Here is an 18,919-nt window from a genome sequence, read left to right on the forward strand (position 1 = left end):
CCGTACTGCCAAGCCATGTCTTCCCGGGTCCGGAAACAAGCTTCCGAGGACCGGTTTCTGGCATTCCAGCCGTCTTCAGCCCAGCTTGCTTGAATCCAGTGGCAAAGTGAGCAAGGGACTCACGTCTGAGCATACCCTGCCACACTTATGGCGGCCAAAAGCGGCACAAAAGGGGGTGGTGATGGACGGAGCATCTGAATCAATCAAACACTCACACCCAGTCAAAAGATCTGGGTTTAATCCATCACCGTTCTTTAGCCCACTCTGCCACTCCAGTTCAGACATGGCTATATGCAAATCAGTCTGACCCTGTGCCTCATGGGAACAGTCCTGCCCGAACTGCCAAGCCATGTCTTCCTGGATCGGAAACAAGCTTCCGGGGACCGGTTTCTGTCATTCCAGCCGTCTTCAGCCCGGCTTGCTTGAATCCAGTGGCAAAGTGAGCAAGGGACTCACGTCCGAGCATACCCTGCCACACTTATGGCGGCCAAAAGAGGTACAAAAGGGGGTGGTGATGGACGGAGCATCTTAATCAATCAAACACTCACACCCAGTCAAAAGATCTGGGTTCAATCCATCACCGTTCTTTAGGCCACTCTGCCACCCCAGTTCAGACATGGCTATATGCAAATCAGTCTGACCCTGTGCCTCATGGGAACAGTCCAGCCCGAACTGCCAAGCCATGTCTTCCCTGGACCGGAAACAAGCTTCTGAGTGTTTACAGGGTGGCCACTCCTAGGCCACATGGGAGATACTCTTCAGTCTTCTGTGCAGCAGTATGTTGAAGTCCAGTCTTCTTCTTTGTTTCAAGTTGATTTCAGGATGATCTGAGGTGCTATGGCACTGCTCCCACTCTTATTCCCCATCTGAAGGGTGGATCACCTGCTAGGTCCCTCCTCTGGGTGGGACCAGGAAGGGGGCCGTTACACCCCCTTTCCTTTGTCCAGCTCCGTGCCAGGACTGGGGCTGGAAAGCCCCAGCACCGGTTTGGGCTGGCTTATGCACAGGGACACCTTGTGTGCCCTAGGCATGTCTCAATCTTTTCAGCCCTGTCCTACCCAATACACAAAATCCTGTCTGGGGTGGTGCTCGCACCTCCCAAGGCAGGAAACCCTTTGTCCAAGCCTCCCTCGCTGGAAGGACTCCCAGAGGCAGGAGGTCAGACTTGTGTCTGTGGTGGCAGCATCCATTTTGTGATGCTGAGGCTCGAGTTTAACTTTAACCGGGATTCAGGTTATGTACATGTCGTGTCCCTCTAGAAGGGTGGAATGCTATCCCCGTCGACAGGACTGTTGAGGGGATAGTATTCCAAATCGTATGACACCTTACTCGACATGTTTTGATAAAGCCAAACCAAAGTTAGCATATAACCGCGAGGATTATAATGCACTTAAGAGTATAGGGTATGGCAATATCCTGGAACAGCTAAGGGAGTTGTTCCCGACAGCTGCAGACAGGCTCAGCTCATGCTAGAGCACCATCACACATAAAACCAAGCACTCTGCCTCCAGGATTGCTGAGGCCTTCCATAGGTGTGGCTTATAGGTTAACATGTGTCCAGTTAGGGTTAGATATAGGGATACTGTATCTAAGTAAGAGGTGATTACACCAACTTACCCCAGCTGAGTGATCAGCCAGTTGTGTCAAATATGGAGGCCAGGCCAGGGGTGGCACAATACATGCTGCAGCCTCTGGTAGGCCTTGGCTACACCTATGCCCTGGGTACCTACGGTACACTGTTACAGGGGCCTATAAGGTGAACCAGATCCAATTGTGTATGTACCTAAGGTACATGGAGTCCATTTTAAGGAGAGAGCAATTAGCCTGGGGCCCTGAATAGCAGGATCCCAGGCCAACTATGTCAAAAACCAGCTAAACACCAGGCAAAAAGTTTGGGGGTAACCATAGTCAGATATCCACCTTCCTACAGTATGGAGTATGGAAAAGAGGGGGGAGAGGTATCCATAGATCAGATCCCTCACGCAGCCACCATACAGAACCCTCAGGGCTCACTAAAGGGTCCTAGTCCAGTTGTGGGAGAGTGTGCTCCGGCACCGACTCCAGCTTTGGCTCTGGCTCAGGCTGTGGCCCCGGCTCAAGCTCAAGCTCCGGCTCCAGTTCCGGCCTTGGAATCGGCCCCGGTTCAAGTTTCCGTTGCGGCTACAGAGACTCACTCAATCTCCTCTCTAGAATTACTCATGGCCTCACTGGCAGTGGACATAAAGAAGGGGTTTGAGGTTTCAGCTTCAAACCAAGGGGAGATCAGAAGTTTCTGTGAGTCATTAGACAAATAAGTAGGTCTTTTGAATGTAAGGACAGAAACCTTGGAATCGGAAGTGGGGACCCTAACTGGCCAGTTGAACGTCATGAAGGGGGACTTTGCAGCTTTGAAGAAAGAGGAAGGAGCACTGAGAGACAGGCTGGAAATGGTAGAGAATAATTCCCGTAGGAATAACTTACGAGTATTGAATGTCCCAGAGGGCAGTGAGGGGAGTGATCTAAAATCTTTAATGATAAACCTATTAAAAGAATCACTGGAATTAGAGATCACTGCCGAAGAGCTGGACAGGAACATTCAAAGAATCCATCGGGACCCCTTCAGACGTACCCTGAGTCACTCCAAGCCAAGGAAAATCCTTATCAATTTCCATACCTACTCAGTAAAAGAGAAAATCTTGAATCTTTCTCTTAAACTTAAATCATTGAGGGGTAAGGACTTTCCTTTTCAGATGCGATCATATCTGGCTAGAGCTACTCTAGATCATCAGTGGGAATTGGGGAGGAAGATGGAAGATTTTAAAAAGCTGGGAGCAGTGGCCCAACTAAAATTCCCCGCCTCCTTGAGGATCATGTGCAAAAATAAGATGTACAATGTAAGATCGTTACAGGAGGCTGAGAATCTCGTCAGAAATTTACAGTCGGGTTAAGTACAAGCAAGCTATAGGTGATGGCAGCTTTGAGACCTGTCTCCAGATCCATACCAACTTATAATTAAGTGCTATGTATTTATGAATGTAGGAGAGGGTCGGGGGAGAATGGTATGTTTTTTTTTTAGACTGGGTGCAGAAGGGGGAGGAAGGTGTGACAAAAGAGATATTAATATAGGCACCGATTAGTTCTTCCTCTTTTCTATCTCCACTTTACTTATTTCCGGTTTATTTATCCCGCCCCCGATAAGAGAAGAATAGGTTTATACCTGTGTTTGTGTTTAAGCCTAAGGATAAGGATATTAAAAAGCACATTATAATAGAGGGGGGGGGGTAGGTTGATTCCCCTAGGCGGGGATTTATGTTTTGTACTCCTAGGTGGGGGTTTTGTGTAATTCTTTTTCATGATGGGGGCACAGGGTGGGAATCTTAGGTCGCAATACCTGGACAATTTCTGTCCGGATGATTGGGGGATGGGTTCTCCTCATGGTGTGGGGGGAATTGAAGGGGGAAGGGAGGGAGGGTTAAAAGTAAAAAAAAACTAATTTCTATTTTCGATTTGTCAAGCTTTAGAATTAAAGTGAAGGGTGTAAGAAAGGTGTGGAGGGTGCCAATGATTAATATTCTGCAGCTGGCAAGGACAAAGAAGGGGGAGCCACCAGGACTTCTCTGCAGATTCTTTCCTGGAATGTCAATGGCCTGCACACCAGGCCAAGGAGAGAGAAGATTCTACAATACCTACGAGACTCTATGGCGCAGGTCATTGTCCTCCAGGAGACATATCTGATGGAAGAAGAAATGATGGCCCTGTTAAAGCCCCACACTTGGGTGGGATCCCATGTCAGTACCAACCAAACAGCAAAAATTAGAGGGGTATCTATCATATTTAAGACGTCAGCTAAGGCCCAAGGTTTCTCTTATATATAAAAGAGCCAACTGGTAGGTGGGTGATCGTTAAAATCTTAATAATGGACACCCCGTTAATTTTAAACGGATATTACGGGCCTAACCAGGAAAATCCTGCTAGCATGAAGACCATATTTTCACACTTATTGGACTTTTCAGAGCCAATTGTCCTGGCAGGTGATTTTTAATATTGTGTTAAATCCGGTATTGGATAAATCACCATCTAATAGAGCAGCAGCCCTGCCTAAATCTCGAGAGTATTTGTTGGGGGCCATGAAACAGTATACTCTATCGGACGTCTGGAGAGATAGATCGGGGCAGCAGCAGGGGATGTTGTATCGAAATTATAAATATAGACATCAGTCACGTATCGATTTACGTGCTGATAAGTTACTCACTAAGGAGTCTGGTTAAGAGCGTTGTTTATCTGGCGCCTCACCTTTCAGACCATTCTGGTGTCCTCTTGACTCTCAAATGTCAAACATTTAGCCCAATTAGGACTTGGTCCTTTAATTGTGCCATCCTAGGGGAGAAGGAAGAGGAACTCTATCTTTCAAAAGAATTGTCATGGTTTTTAGAGGTGAACAAGGGTACAGCCTTAATCACCTCAGTTTGGGATTCGTTGAAGGTCTTCCTACGGGGACAAATTACTAACATGTCCTGCTATAGGAATAAAGTGTATAAGGAGGAGATCTCAGATATTGAGAATAGGCTGAAGGATGCAGAGGTAGATATTTTTGCTCCAATGTCCTCCGAAACCCTACAGGAGAAGCGAGATAGGATCAAATATTTGAAATCCCAGCTTGATGGCATTTTGAACACTAGGCTGATTCGAAGTTGGGAAGCCAGCAAAATCTCACACTTTGAATATGGGGAAGGTGCAGGCAAGCTTCTTGCTTGGAAGAGTAGATCGTTTCAAGCTAGGAGCTATATTACAGAGATTAGAGATGAAAGAGGTATTGCTGCAACGGATGAAGAAATTCGAGATGCTTTTCAGTCCTTCTTTCAGAATATCTACCTGGAGGACGGCAATGCAGATAGCCAGCGTGCCCAAAGGTGGATTGAGGATATAACGCTTCCCTCTCTAACTTGGGAACAACAAAGATACTTGGACAGGGAATTTTCCTGTCTTGAAGTAAGGGAAGCAATTTTTTAAAAAGGCAAGACCGCTGGGCCAGATGGCTTACCCTCAGAAATATATAAGGCTATAGCGGATCAGGTAGTCCCTTTTATGACCAGGCTCTTTAATCAGATTTTCCAAAAAGGCCTGACTCCACCGGACTCATGGAACGAGGCCATTATAGTTTTGATATTGAATCCGGGGAAAGCGGCATCTAATTGTGGGTCTTATAGACGCATATCCCTAATGAATGCTGACTATAAAATCCTTACATCTTTAATGGCAGCTCGACTAGGTACAGTGGTGGGGGATGTCCTGCACCTAGATCAGAAGGGCTTTGTAAGGGAACGACAGTTATCACATTTGCCCACTCTCCCCTCTCCTTTTCGATCTGTATATCGAGCTATTTGCCCATCGGCTAAGGGAAGATATTAACATTCAATCTTTTAGGTATAGAGAGTGGGAGAGGAATGTAGCCCAGTATGCCGATGACATCTTAATTCTTACGGCTGACCTTGACAGGGCCTTTCCAGCGGTTATCAGTCAAGCCCAAGATTTTGGTTTGGTTTCGGGGTACAAAGTCAACGCGACTAAAACTGAGGTTATGGTCTGGAACCACGTGGCAAGTATGCAACAGTATCAAATAAGCTCTACTATGAGATATCTGGGAGTTAAAATAGTCCAAGATATAGCTAAGATTGCGGAAACAAATTCGATGGCAGTTGTGAGAAGTTGGCCTGGTATATGATGTTCACTATTCTAGTGAACACCTTACACCAGTCCAAACAACCCTTATGGTAATGGTTGTAAAGTCAACCTCATAGACCAGCTATCCTAGAGGTAGTGTGGACAGAACAGTCTTAGGCTAAAAGACTCTTGAGGGCGTGTAAAGCCAGCTGTTTTACCATATGTTACCCCTTGAAACCAAGTGAAAGGACACCACACAGGATATATATAAAATATATATGTATTTATTCACTAACACACTCCTGTGAACTCTTTATGAGGTCAGAGGCAAACGCACATAACAAGTTACACTTAGAAATACTTTAAATAGCACAATTTACAGTTAGGCCCTAGGGGCGCGTAAAACAATATACTAAGTAAGTGGTATAAGACCCACGACTTGGGAAAGGAAGAGGCCTAGGGCCTAGGGAATCGGTGGGTCTACACTATCTGACCCTTAGGTTAGGAGTAGGAGGCCCACAGGCGGTGCGTGCAGTGTCAGTAGACTCACGCGAGAGTCAATAGAAAGTCAACGGGAACTTAAAAAGGTAAGTAATGAAGTTTTAGGACACTTCCGGTCTAACTAGGAATACACGACTAACAAAACCAGACACGAGGATAGTCAATCCCTACAGGAGCACTGAAGTACTCGTGTTACCTCACCCACAGGAAGCGGGTGCATAGGTGTGAAGATGTGTCGGGTTTCGCCGTTGAAGCCTATGGAGCCTTGGAGAAAAGATGCTGCAGGCGACCAGGAGGAAGATGTCTGGGTGGATCCAAGGATGGATCGAGGATGAAGAAGACCTGAAAGCAGAGGGGACAGAGTCTAGGTCACTAGCAGTGACCGGGTGGAACCAGGAAGGAACCAGACGTCATCGAGGAGCAATCAGGTGCTGTCGTGAAGCTTGTTGTTGCAGCCACGCAGACCAGGAGGCGTCGAGGATGACCAGGCGCTGGAGAGGAGCTGTCACACGAAGGTTCTCGCAGATGGAGGGGTCGGCTTCAAGATCGGAGCCAATAGGCCTAAGCAAAGGCAACCCACGCAGGGACACAAAATGCTTCTGGTGCAGACCAGGAGGGTCTGAGGTACGTCACCTTTGCAGGGAAGTAAGGGCCAGTCTGGAGCAACCAGACCAGCGATGGATGTTCAAGAGGATCGTCACCACAGGGCTACTAAAGAACGGGCCAGAAACCGGACAACGCGCCAAGCAGAACACAAGCAGAAGGGCCCCCATGCAGATCTCGTGGAGTGTGGAGGGCTGGTCTTCAGTGCAGGCGGAGCTCGGTGTCAGGGTGTCTCAGTCCCCAGTGTACAACTTCGAGGAGGCCTCAGGAGCTGCGCTGTTACCAAGTTGAAGACTTTCCAAGTTGACTGGTTCCACGGGTTCCGACGCCTTCCACGGGGCTCAGCTGTGCTGGAGTCATGCAGTGGGGTCAGAGAGGTCCGGGAGTTGAGGTCTTGTCAGGCTCTGTGCTCGGGTTCCGGCGGGAACGGGGACAAAGCAAGCCGTCGAGTTGCTGGATGGTGCCTGGTTGCTCAGGGTGGTCACTCCTTGGCCACAAGGGAGATTCTTCAGTCTGCAGCTCAGATGAATGTCGAAGGGTCCAGAGTTTCCTTTCAAGTCGATTCCAGGATTAATCTAAAGTTTTCTGGGTCAGCTCCTACCTTTATACACCTAAAGGGGGCTGGTTTGCTCACTAGGTCCCTCCTATGGGTGGGACCAGGAAGGGGGGTGGTTACACCCCCTTTCCTTTGTCCAGTTTCACGCAACAGCTGGGTCTGGAGTGCCCCAGCAACCGGTTTGAACTGGGGTATGCATGGAGCACCTAGTGTGCTCCAGGCAGTGTCTGTTTCTATCCAGCCCTCCCTGTGCCAATGCACATCCTCCTGTCTGGGGTGGTGCTCGCACCTCCCCAAGCAGGGAACCTATTGTACAAACCTCTGTGACTGGAAGGACTCCCAGCAGCAGGAGGTCAGACTTTGTCTGTGGCAGCAGCATCCATTTTGTGATGCTGGGGCTCTGGTTAATTTCAAACGGGATAGTCAGAACTAACATGTCTTCTCCCTCTAGAAGGGTGGAATGCAACCCCCGTTGCCAGAATTGGTGAGTGGGTAGTATTCCAAAGCGTATGACACCTTACACGACATGTTTGGATAAAGCCAAACCAAAGTTAGCATTTAACCGCGAAGTTCATAATGCACTTAAGAGTATATGGTATGGCAATATCATAGAACAGCTATAAGTACATCATTCCGAAAGCTGCAGACAGTCTCAGCTCATGCTAGAGCACCATCTCACACATAACCAAGCACTCTGCCTCCAGGATTGTTAAGGCCTGCCATAGGAGTGACTTATAGGTTACAATGTGTCTATATGTAAGTAGGTATAGGAATACTACACCTAAGCAAGGGGTGGTTTCACGACCTTGCCCCAGCTGAGTGATCAGCCAGTTGTGTCTATTTGAGTGGCCAGCCAGGGGTGGCATAATACATGCTGCAGCCCCTGGTAGGCCTTGGTTACACCTATGCCCTGAGTACCTATGGTGCTTTTCTACAGGGGCTGACAAGGTGAACCAATTCCCAATTGTGGATGTAACTAGAGTAGATAGTAAATTTAGAGAGAGTGCATCTGGGCTGTGGGTCTGATTAGCAGGCCCACAGCCACATCTAAGATGAGAACCAGTAAAGCAAAAGCAAAAAGTGGGGGTGACCATAGGAAGCAGAACCTGCTCTCCCACAGCAGTGTCGAGAGAATGTGTAAAGCTGATGCGGACCTGGACCTCGCTACCTCATTCAATTATTGGTAGGGTCAATCTGGCTAAAATGACGATGCTCCCTAAAATCTCTTTTCTTTTTAACTGTATTCCTCTGCACTTTGACAAAATATTAATTGATAAAATTCAGAGGGAGGTGAATTCTTTTGTGTGGGGGTATAAATATGCGAGATTGGCCTGGAAAAAGCTGAGGCGTCGTAGAGAGAAGAGGGGTCTGGCTTTACCTGACATTCAAATTTATGCTTGGGCATTCCAACTCTCTCATGTCCGGATGCTTTTAAAAATGCCTGCCAATACTGGGATAGGAGGGATGTTTTTAGCAATGCTGCGGGGGGCACATTTATCAGTGGAGGGGTTTTTGTTTAAGTTTGCGGATGCAAAACTTTTCAAGAAAGTTAGGCTAAAGGTGCTACAGGGCTTTGCAAAATCTTGGGCAGATTTAAGGAAGGCTGTCTCTTTGGGTTATTTTTCTAACAAGGCCCTGCTGTGGGATACACCCGGGAGTCCAGAATGTTTGAGAGATAGCTTGGCAGGCTGTCTCTTTGGGTTATTTTTCTAACAAGGCCCGCTGTGGGATACACCCGGGAGTCCAGAGTGTTTGAGAGATAGCTTGGCAGTCCCGTTAAGGGAATCGGGCCTGGCAGTTTGGGGGGACCTGTTCATGGAAGGCACAAAGTTAACATGGGAACAACTCAGGGAGAGGATTGGGACAGGTTTATCTAGGTTTAAATACCTCCTGCTGGCTAGCTGGGTTCAGGCACAGTTGCAGACTACTAGAGGCTGCTTATTAGGGGTAGGCACAGATTTAGAGCTTAATCTCCTGTCCAGACCACAAAGGAAAAAAGAAGTCTCCTTTTGGTATCAGGCAGTGTTGGAGGCAGAGGACGGAGAGTTTAAACTCGCGCAAGATATATGGGGAAGTGTCTTGCCAGAACAAGAGTGCGATACCCTGTGGCTAACTTCTCGTAATCTGTTATATGACATAGTAAAGCCTGCATGGCTTAAAAGAAATCATCTATAAACTATCCACAGGGCTTATTTTACCCCGCTTAAACTATCAAAAATCAACAAAGAGCAGCCTGTATGTTGTACGAAGTGCGGTCTGGCCCTGGCCTCGGACATCCATATGTTCAAAGAATGCCCTGCTTTGGCCTCCTTTTGGGATAGCTTTGGCAAGTTTATGTCAGACCTAATTAGCACCCCGGTTATTTTGGATTTTTCCTAGTTTTCTTCGGTCTTCAAGAGAATGTCAAAGGGCAAGCAAGATCTTTACTCTTTTATGCTGTTCTCCTGGCCAGGAGGCAAATTTGCATAAAATGGACAGACTCTATCCCTCCTTCCTTCTTAGAATGGCAATCTCCACTCTGGCGACTTCAAAGTTAGACTTACTAAGAACAGGCAGCCAAAAGAAGAGAAGTTTTTGGAATATCCTGAAATCACAATGAGACCCGGAGGGTTTTTAAAATTCTTTTTTTATTTTACCTTTGGGGTCCAATGATTATGCTGCCTGAAATTTCTATGGCCAGGTTGGAAATACTCCCAGCGGTAGGGGGGAGTTTTCAAGATAAGGTCATCTAGCTCAAGAAGCTTACGAACTAGAGATATCTCAGTGGATTTTTGAGTGTTTATACCACCCACTCTTAGTGCCGGTAGGGGGACGAGGATAAATTCCTAGCCACCTATGCCTCTCAGTTCGCTGAGTGTGGGTACGGACAGGCTGTAAAAAAAAACACACTCAAAGTGAGATGGGCGGTAAATGAGGACAAAAAAAAAGACAAAAAAAAAAATCAAGCGAGTTTCTATTATTGGAAAGATGTGGAAAAGATCATCTGGGTCATCTCCGAAGCATGATTCCTGTTCCACTTCTTTCAGTAGAAGGCGATTCCAGCATAGATCATTATCACCAAAAGAGGATGTCCCTAGCTGAAGGGAGAATCAAAGAAAAGTTCCTGACAGTTAATGTTCTCTCGACTCTCTTCCTGTAGGGGCAGAATCCACAATTTCTAGCAGTCCTACATAGAGGATGCCAAGGATCAGTGTGTCCTGAACATTGTGAGCAAGGGTTGTGCAATAGACTATGTACAAAGGCCCCCGGATACGGGTGTTCTTTGCACCCATGTGCCAATCGCCACTCCAAAGCGGACAGCATTGCAGGATGGAATGAGAGACTTACTCTTTAAGGGAGCAATTTGCAAGGTGCCAGAGCTTGGAAAGGGGTCATATTCAATCCCCTTTTGGGTACAAAAGGCATAATGTGCATTTTTGACAGTATTAGATTTAAAGTGGGTGAATTCTTGGATCAAGTCAGTACATCTTTGAAAGGTGACACTATAATCTATCCATCCTATGATCTGTCCTGGAGATGTTTTGCCAACCATGTATCATATGACGCCTACTTTCATGCACCCATCAGACCATCACATCAGAAGTATTTTCAGTTTGCAATAGGAGAAGAACATTTCTAGTTCTGCATTCTTCTCTTTGGTCTAAGATATTCACCAAGGGGCTTCACAAAAGTCTTGACTCCTTTTATTATCAGCCTTCATTCCAACAAGATTTTCGTTCATCCTTGTTGGACTTGGCCCTTAAGGCAGGTTCACCCCTAATCTTTTTGATTTTAATCTGTGATATGTGTGGATGATTTTCTGGTCTGTGCGCACTTTTTCTCTGTGTCCCAGAGTAAAGTGCATGCATGTGGTTAGGCTGGCCTGCTCTCCCATAGGGATGCATGGGGAATGCCTGTGTCCCTAGTAATTCCTGATGTGTGGGGAGTGCATGCTCGAGTTTGGTATGTGCGTGTTCGTGGGAATGAATGCTTCGCAATGATGTATGTTGCGTGAGTGTGGCATGTGTAGAAATGTCATTTCTAGGACTTGGCATATTCCTGTAAAATATGTCTGCAGTGTGATTGGCTGGAGCTGGCTGGTGAGCCTGGCTCCAGGAAGGCTGGATGGGTCTGCCCGGTGGTGAGTGTGAGATCAGCATGCTTGATGGCTTGGGAGGAGTGACCCTGGTCCCTGCTGGGCCTGGACTTTCCCCGGACAATGCTGGCTCCACCCCCTGTAGTGCGACTGATGGCCCTAGCCCTGCCAGTGAATAGAGAGGGTGGTTGAGGTAAACAGATTACTTCAGAACCAGCTGCGACTGGTTTTCCCCCCACCCTGCACCCTGAGACAAAGGGGGTTTCCTGTATAAGAAGGGGCTGTGTCCCCATGCAATTTGTCCTGTTCTTGGTTCTGCCTAGGATCCTGCCAGAGGGGGCTCTGCTGCTGCTGGGGCCAAGAGGACCGCCACTTGGCTTGTCTCCCTGCCTGGAGACCCAGTGTGCTGGCTCTGGCCCTGCCTTGCCCCTCTGCCTGCCTCCAGACTCTGCTGGAGCTTTCCTGTGCCTGGAGGCACCCTGATGTTGATTTGTAGCGCTAGGAGCGCTTCCCTGGTGGCCCAGCGCTCCATAGCGCTTTGCTGAGCTTTCTAGCGCTGAGCGCGCTTCTTCTTTGTCCCTGAGCGCTTGGGAGCGCTTTATTTTGCATGGCCGGTGCCCACCCGGCATTGGGACCAAGATTTGCCGATTTTCGGCATTAGCGAGTGCCACCTCGCTTTGCCTTTATTTTCGAGACCGGTGCCACCCGGCATTGCCCCGTGGTCTGTATTCATTTTCGAGCCGGTGCCCACCCGGCATTTCCAAGGAATCACCGCCGCAGCCCGGGAGCACTAGACGCTGTTGCCGGGCCGCCGCTCTGCCTGCAGCGACCCGGAAGTCCCGCCTCCTGACCCCCAGGGCCGCGCTGCCATTGGCGGCCCCGGCGGAAGTCAGGCGGCGTGTGGAGGAGACAAGGCCAGGCGAGAGGAGCAGCCGGCTCTGTCCTCGAGGCTCCCCGAGTGAAGGAGAGCCTCGCGCCGGCCGCCGAGGAGACGCCTCCAGCCCCAGAGACCCGGTGAGTGCCTGGAGAGGGAGAGGGGTGTCGGGACACATTGCCGGTGTCCGCCCCTCCCCCGTAGCGCGACCTCGCGCTTGTGCAGATTGGGAGCCCCGAGGCTCCAGGGGCATTGGTTGATTCCTGAGTCCCCCGTGAGGGACTCCAACAACCCCGTATTTGTGCCTTGCGAGCCCAGAGAAGGCTCGAGGCGCCCACTTTGGTTTTAGGAGCCCAGCGAGGCTCATTGCCCACACATCGAGTTGGAGCCCTGAGAGAGGCTCTGGGGGCATTTTTATTGATTTAGAGCGCGGAGCTCTATTTGCACATTTTGCTTGGTGAGCCCCTGTGAGGCTCCTTGCCCACCTTGGTTCTTGAGCCCTCCTGGCTCCAACGTTTGCCCAGTTCTATTTAACAACTGTCCAGCACTTAGTGGATAGTTGCCACGTTTAGGCTTTGTGTTCTGTGCTGCCTGCACAGACCCCCTGACATTGAGACTCAGGGCATTCCGCCCCTTTCGAGGCCAGTTGGCCTGAGGGACACATTTTGAGTGTTGTGCTTTGTGCACCCCGCGCATTGTAATTTCTTGTTATGCAATTCTTGCGCATGTGTTCTAACCTGTACCTTTTCTAAAAGTGACCTGATTAGGTATTTTTATGGTTATCCCCTTTTGCTAAATGTGACCTGCAGAGAGGATTGTTTATGTTTATCCATTATGCTAGATGTGACCTGCATAGTAGATTGTTGATGGTTCATTTCATGTTAGGTTTCCTTCCCTTTGCTAAGAGTGAACTGCTTAGGTGTTGGTATTCCTTCCTTAGGTCCTGGTTACCTGCGTGATTTACCTACAGTGAGTTAGGGTTGTGTAGGAGGTCCTTACTTTTCCAGTGATTACTGGATGTGTGTTGCATTTATGATTTTGGTGCTACTCATTCTATGTTTACGACATAAGTGTATATCTACCAGTATTATTATATAACAAGTGCCTACCCCTGACAGTGGTCCATGTGGCCCTGTCCTGTACATAATTCCCCTTGTAAATTCTGCCCGTGCCTCTGGCACATTGTACAGTTTGCGTGTGTTATCTAATGTGTTTTGTTTATTATAATACAAAGGCTATTTTTGATATATATCCTTGTGTGGAGTCTTTCTTTGTGGTGGGCCTTGGGTGTTGTTGCTGGGGTGCGTGCGCAAATACTTAACTCATACCGCCTCCAAGTTTAGCCTAGACTGCTCGCGCCACGCTACCTAGAGGGCGAGTGGGGGTTGCCTTGGTGTGCGACTCCCCTGCCCTGACTTTAGAAATGGTGATCCCTGACTGACCTCGACGCGAGTCTTGGCCGGCCAGGGTCCCGTTTCTAACAATCCTTACCTGGACAACTTCCTTGTAGAGTCTTCAGGAAAGTCCCAGTTGATAAACAATGTGGAACATGTCTTGAAAGTGTTTCAAGGACACAGATCTCTAGTCAATTTGGTAAAAATAATTCCTGGATTCATCTCAATACCAGGTGTTCATTGGAGCCCATTTCCAGACTCACTCACTTGGGCATAGTGGTGTTACCCGAAAAAAGTATTTGTAATCTTCAGGTACATGTTTGGAACAGTTTAAGTCTTGCACATCCACAAGCCTCAGAATGGTAGCAGGTTCAAGGTTTCTTGGCGTCCAAAGTCTTTCTGGCTACTTAGGCCAGATATCTCCTGCACAAGCTTAGAATGTGTATTCTTTTCAATTGGTCTCTGACTTCCCACAGTCTGCCTTTTCGCATCTGGACGACAGAACAGGTTTGGATGAATCTATCATTGTGGTTGGATCAAGGCCATCTGCTGAAGGGTATTCCTCTGGCTTTTCCACCTCCAGTAATTCTGACAACACATGCCAGTCTATCCGGTTGGAGAGCCTGGTTGAACAGTCATCGAGTTCAGGGTTTTTGGTCTCTTAAGGTAGCTCACAAATCCTTGAATTGAAAAGACAGAAAAGCAGTTCATTTAGCCTTTCTGAACTTAAGTCCTCTCTTCTTGGGTAATGTTGTTGTGGTCCACAATACGGTAACAAAGGTCAACATAAACAAAACACAACAAAAAAAGGGTAGACCAGATCAAGGTCTTTGAACATGATCACTCTTTGCATCCTCAGAGAATGCCAAGTTCAAAGTTTCTGCACAAAGGGGAAGTGACTGCAGGAATTGGCAATAGACGGGTTGGCATGTCGTTAGCCACAGACTCTCATCTATGCTGATTGCACCCTTTGGCCACGGGTTCATTAGTTTCCCCTTGTGGAGCATTTAAAGAGGGATCTAGTGTGGAGTTTGACCATAGTTCTGTCTCCCCTAGACTTTCTACTGCTCTCTCGAGGGATATTGATGAGTGTGGACTGGGGGTTGGTGCGGACCGGAATAACAGGCGTGGAGGCCGTATATACTTGGCTATGGTAGCTGTTTTTATTGTGGAATTAACAGTCGGGGTAGGGAGAGGGTTGGAGACGGGAAGCCGTAGAATCTGTTCTCCTTGCGTCAGCCGGCCAATGGATCTTCCCGAGGCTTGTCTTCTGGTCTTCCGGGGGAGCTCCGGTGTAACCTCGGCGGGAAACAGAGATGAAATGGGGTTTAGTCCTTTTCAGCACGGACTTGTGGAGTACTAGCACCAGCACCGGGGCATGTGGGGATAAGAATGAACGTGAGGACGGAAACGGAAGGGAGGGTTTCAGACGGAAGGGAAGAGACGGGGGAACGGGGATAAGAAGGGTGCTCAAGTGAGGGGTGGGGTGTAGGGTTATGGTACAAGATAAAGGTGTAGTGACTACTAAATATATATACACAGTGCAAAGGTGATCTATTCGTGTGGTCTATTTCTGTACAAATATTTACATATATCTACAAAGGGGGGAAACACGGAGACGGTAATGAGGTACTCACATGCCCCGCCGTGACTCTCCAGTGAGTCACGGCCGCTCTCCAGCTACCTCCAGAGTACTCCACCATTCCTCGGTCCAGACGTCCTCTGCTTCCTCGTCGTCACTCCTCTCAGTCCGTCTACTCTCCTTCACGGGTCCACTACGCGCTGTCTCCTGCCACGAGTCGGCTACCTGGAACGCTCTCCTCTCTTCGTTGCCGGCTTTTCTGCTTCTCGGTCTGTTGTTGGGGGAGGGACTTCCGGGTGGATGTATGATGTTACAACGCGTACTTTTAGCACGCATACCATTACAACGGATTTTTTACAACGCAGGTCATTTTACAACGGATTCCATTACAACGCAAAACACTACAACGCACATACTATTACAACGCATACCATTACAACGTAAGTATAGGTAAGTATATAATAATAATATATAATTTTAAAATATGTTGTAAATATTTATTAATATATTATTTAATTTAATTATTTGTAATATATTATTTTAGTAAAATTATTAATTAAATTAATTTTAATTTTTTAATTTGTAAAAATAGGTTAAAAATACCCCTCTACCCCAAAACCCAAACCCAGCCCTAAAACCTAAAAATACCCATGTACCCCAAAACCCAAACCCAACCCTAAAACCTAAAAATAACCCTGTACCCCAAAACCCAAACCCAGCCCTAAAACCTAAAAATACCCCTGTACCCCAAAACCCAAACCCAACCCTAAAACCTAAAAATACCCCTGTACCTCAAAACCCATACCCAGCCCTAAAACCTAAAAATACCCCTGTACCCCAAAACCCAAACCCAACCCTAAAACCTAAAAATACCCCTGTACCCCAAAACCAACCCTAAAACCTAAAAATACCCCTGTACCCCAAAACCCAAACCCAACCCTAAAACCTAAAAATACCCCTGTACCCCAAAACCCAAACCCAACCCTAAAACCTAAAAATACCCCTGTACCCCAAAACCCAAACCCAACCCTAAAACCTAAAAATACCCCTGTACCCCAAAACCCAAACCCAACCCTAAAACCTAAGAATACCCCTGTACCCCAAAACCCAAACCCAACCCTAAAACCTAAAAATACCCCTGTACCCCAAAACCCAAACCCAACCCTAAAACCTAAAAATACCCCTGTACCCCAAAACCCAAACCCAACCCTAAAACCTAAAAATACCCCTGTACCCCAAAACCCAAACCCAAGCCTAAAACCTAAGAATACCCCTGTACCCCAAAACCCAAACCCAACCCTAAAACCTAAAAATACCCCTGTACCCCAAAACCCAAACCCAACCCTAAAACCTAAAAATACCCCTGTACCCCAAAACCCAAACCCAACCCTAAAACCTAAAAATACCCCTGTACCCCAAAACTCAAACCCAACCCTAAAACCTAAGAATACCCCTGTACCCCAAAACCCAAACCCAACCCTAAAACCTAAAAATACCCCTGTACCCCAAAACCCAAACCCAACCCTAAAACCTAAAAATACCCCTGTACCCCAAAACCCAAACCCAACCCTAAAACCTAAAAACACCCCTGTACCCCAAAACCCAATGTTTATAAAAAAAAGATAAACTTACCTATAATTATATTTACGATGTAATGGTATGCGTTGTAATAGTGTGTGCGTTGTAGTGTAATGCGATGTAAAGGTATCCGTTGTAAAATGACCTGCGTTGTAATAGTATGCGTTGTAATGGTATACGTTGTAAAAAATCTGTGGTAACAGTTACATACCCTTCCAGGTTCACGGCGAGTCGCTTCCGGGTTGTCACTTCCGAGGTCTCTGGGTTTGTGGAAAGCCGCATCCGGGTTAGCGCTCTGTCCTGTTGGTCATTCTGGTTCCTGTAGGGAGAAAAAGAAAGGTGGAGTCCTGGTCGTCAGGGACGCAGGAGGGTTAGTGTTCATGGTCTCCCCGTTCAGGTGCCGCTCACCCGAGGTGAGTGGCTCTCCCCTTTCACATTGGTTGCAGTTGACGGCCTGGAAGTTGAGCGGAGAGGCGTGCCATGTAAAGGATTCCTGAGGAGCTTGCAGTTACACTGCAGGCATCACAACCTTCCTCTACTCTTCTCTAGACATTGGAGATCATTTTCATAATGGTTTTTGAGGAAGGAAGTTGAGCCTTCCTCTGCCAATCTTTCCTTGCTCATGCAATGGTTACAGGTTGTATCCCGTTTAGGTTTATCTGTTGCAAGATTAAGGTTCAATGGGCAGCTATTGAATATTTTAGGGGTTCATGGAAAAAATTGAACAACAAGGAGGGGTTAATGCCTAGATTTTTTCAGGCCTTGTTTAACTCTTTCCTAGGCCTTCCCAGCAGTTTACGTTTTGGAACCTTTCTTTGGTGTTGGACGCTGTGGCTAGCCCTCCTTGGAAATTGAAGATTTGAAAACTCTTACTTTCAAGACGTGTTTTTGGGTAGCCATTACATCATCTAGGTGACTAGGCAGATTGAGGGCATTATCTTATCAGTATCCCTTTTGTAAGATCTTCCAGGATAGAGTGATATTTTTTTCTGTCCCTTCTTTCACTCTTAAGCTTAGTTCCAGCTTCCATTATCAGTAGGAGGTGGTTCTTCCAATGTTTTGCCCATCTCTACCCTCTAACAAGGAGCACAGGTTAGATTGTTTAGATGCAAGAAGGGTGTTTATAGTTTACCTGCAAAGTGTAGAATGTTTCTGTAAAGCCGAATCTCTGTAAATTTAAGGCATGCTAGGAAAGGAGGAAGACAACTATTTGTACCTTGAGCAGATGGATATTGTCAGTATTTCCCCTAGCACATGTAGCTTTGTTAGTAGTTCCCATTCCTTGAGTTCAGGGAAGGTAGCATGTCTGCAACAATGGCTAAATTGCAGGGGGCAACGGTTATAGGTATTTGTATGGGGGCTACGTTTGGTACTCTTTCGACCTTTGTCAGACGATATCGGATTTCAGAATTGGATGTGTTGGATAATTTCCTTGTTCATTCTTCATATATCATACAGAGGGAAGGAGCAGTTGAGATCCATTCAAATTCCATGTGTAATTGTATCAATCAATGGAGAATGTATCACATGTCTGCTAGTACCAGCGTCTATTGGTCCATAAAACCCCCCATTCACTCCAGCTTTTGGGAGGCGGTATATTTCGCATTCTCTGCCTTTATCAATTAGGTGAGTAGTGTCATTGTTGGGTCTTAACCGTCTGAGTTTCCATTTCTCCAGGTGGTGTGAAACTAGTTCACCAGTAGGAAGACCATCTGGTTTTTTGACAGTCATGAACAGGATGTGGGATCAAGTGAAAATTAAAAGTACCTTCTTTCCTGTTTGTTAAGTTTAATTAGACAGGAAGGGGTAATGTTTAAAAACAGGGGCGGTGCTCTGGTGGATCTGTAAGTGTTCCGCCGCCCCTAACATTCAGTTGTGAAAGGTTGACATGTTTCGGCCCTTTATTGCCTCCAGGGGTCGGTGGGCCTTCTTCAGGGCCGGAAAGGGAGCGACTGGGTGTGTGGGTCGCTCGTGGCAGGTAACTAGTTTTGCTTACCCTTCTTAGTTAAAGAATGTGTTAACTCATTGTAGATGTAGTTACTGGTATGCATTGTACCTAATAACTTATCGGGAGTCTCTTGTGGTTCCTATGGGTATCGGTGATCGCTCACTTCGT

The sequence above is a fragment of the Lissotriton vulgaris genome, chromosome 9 (genome assembly GCF_964263255.1).
Source record: "Lissotriton vulgaris chromosome 9, aLisVul1.2, whole genome shotgun sequence".
NCBI lineage: Eukaryota > Metazoa > Chordata > Amphibia > Caudata > Salamandridae > Lissotriton > Lissotriton vulgaris.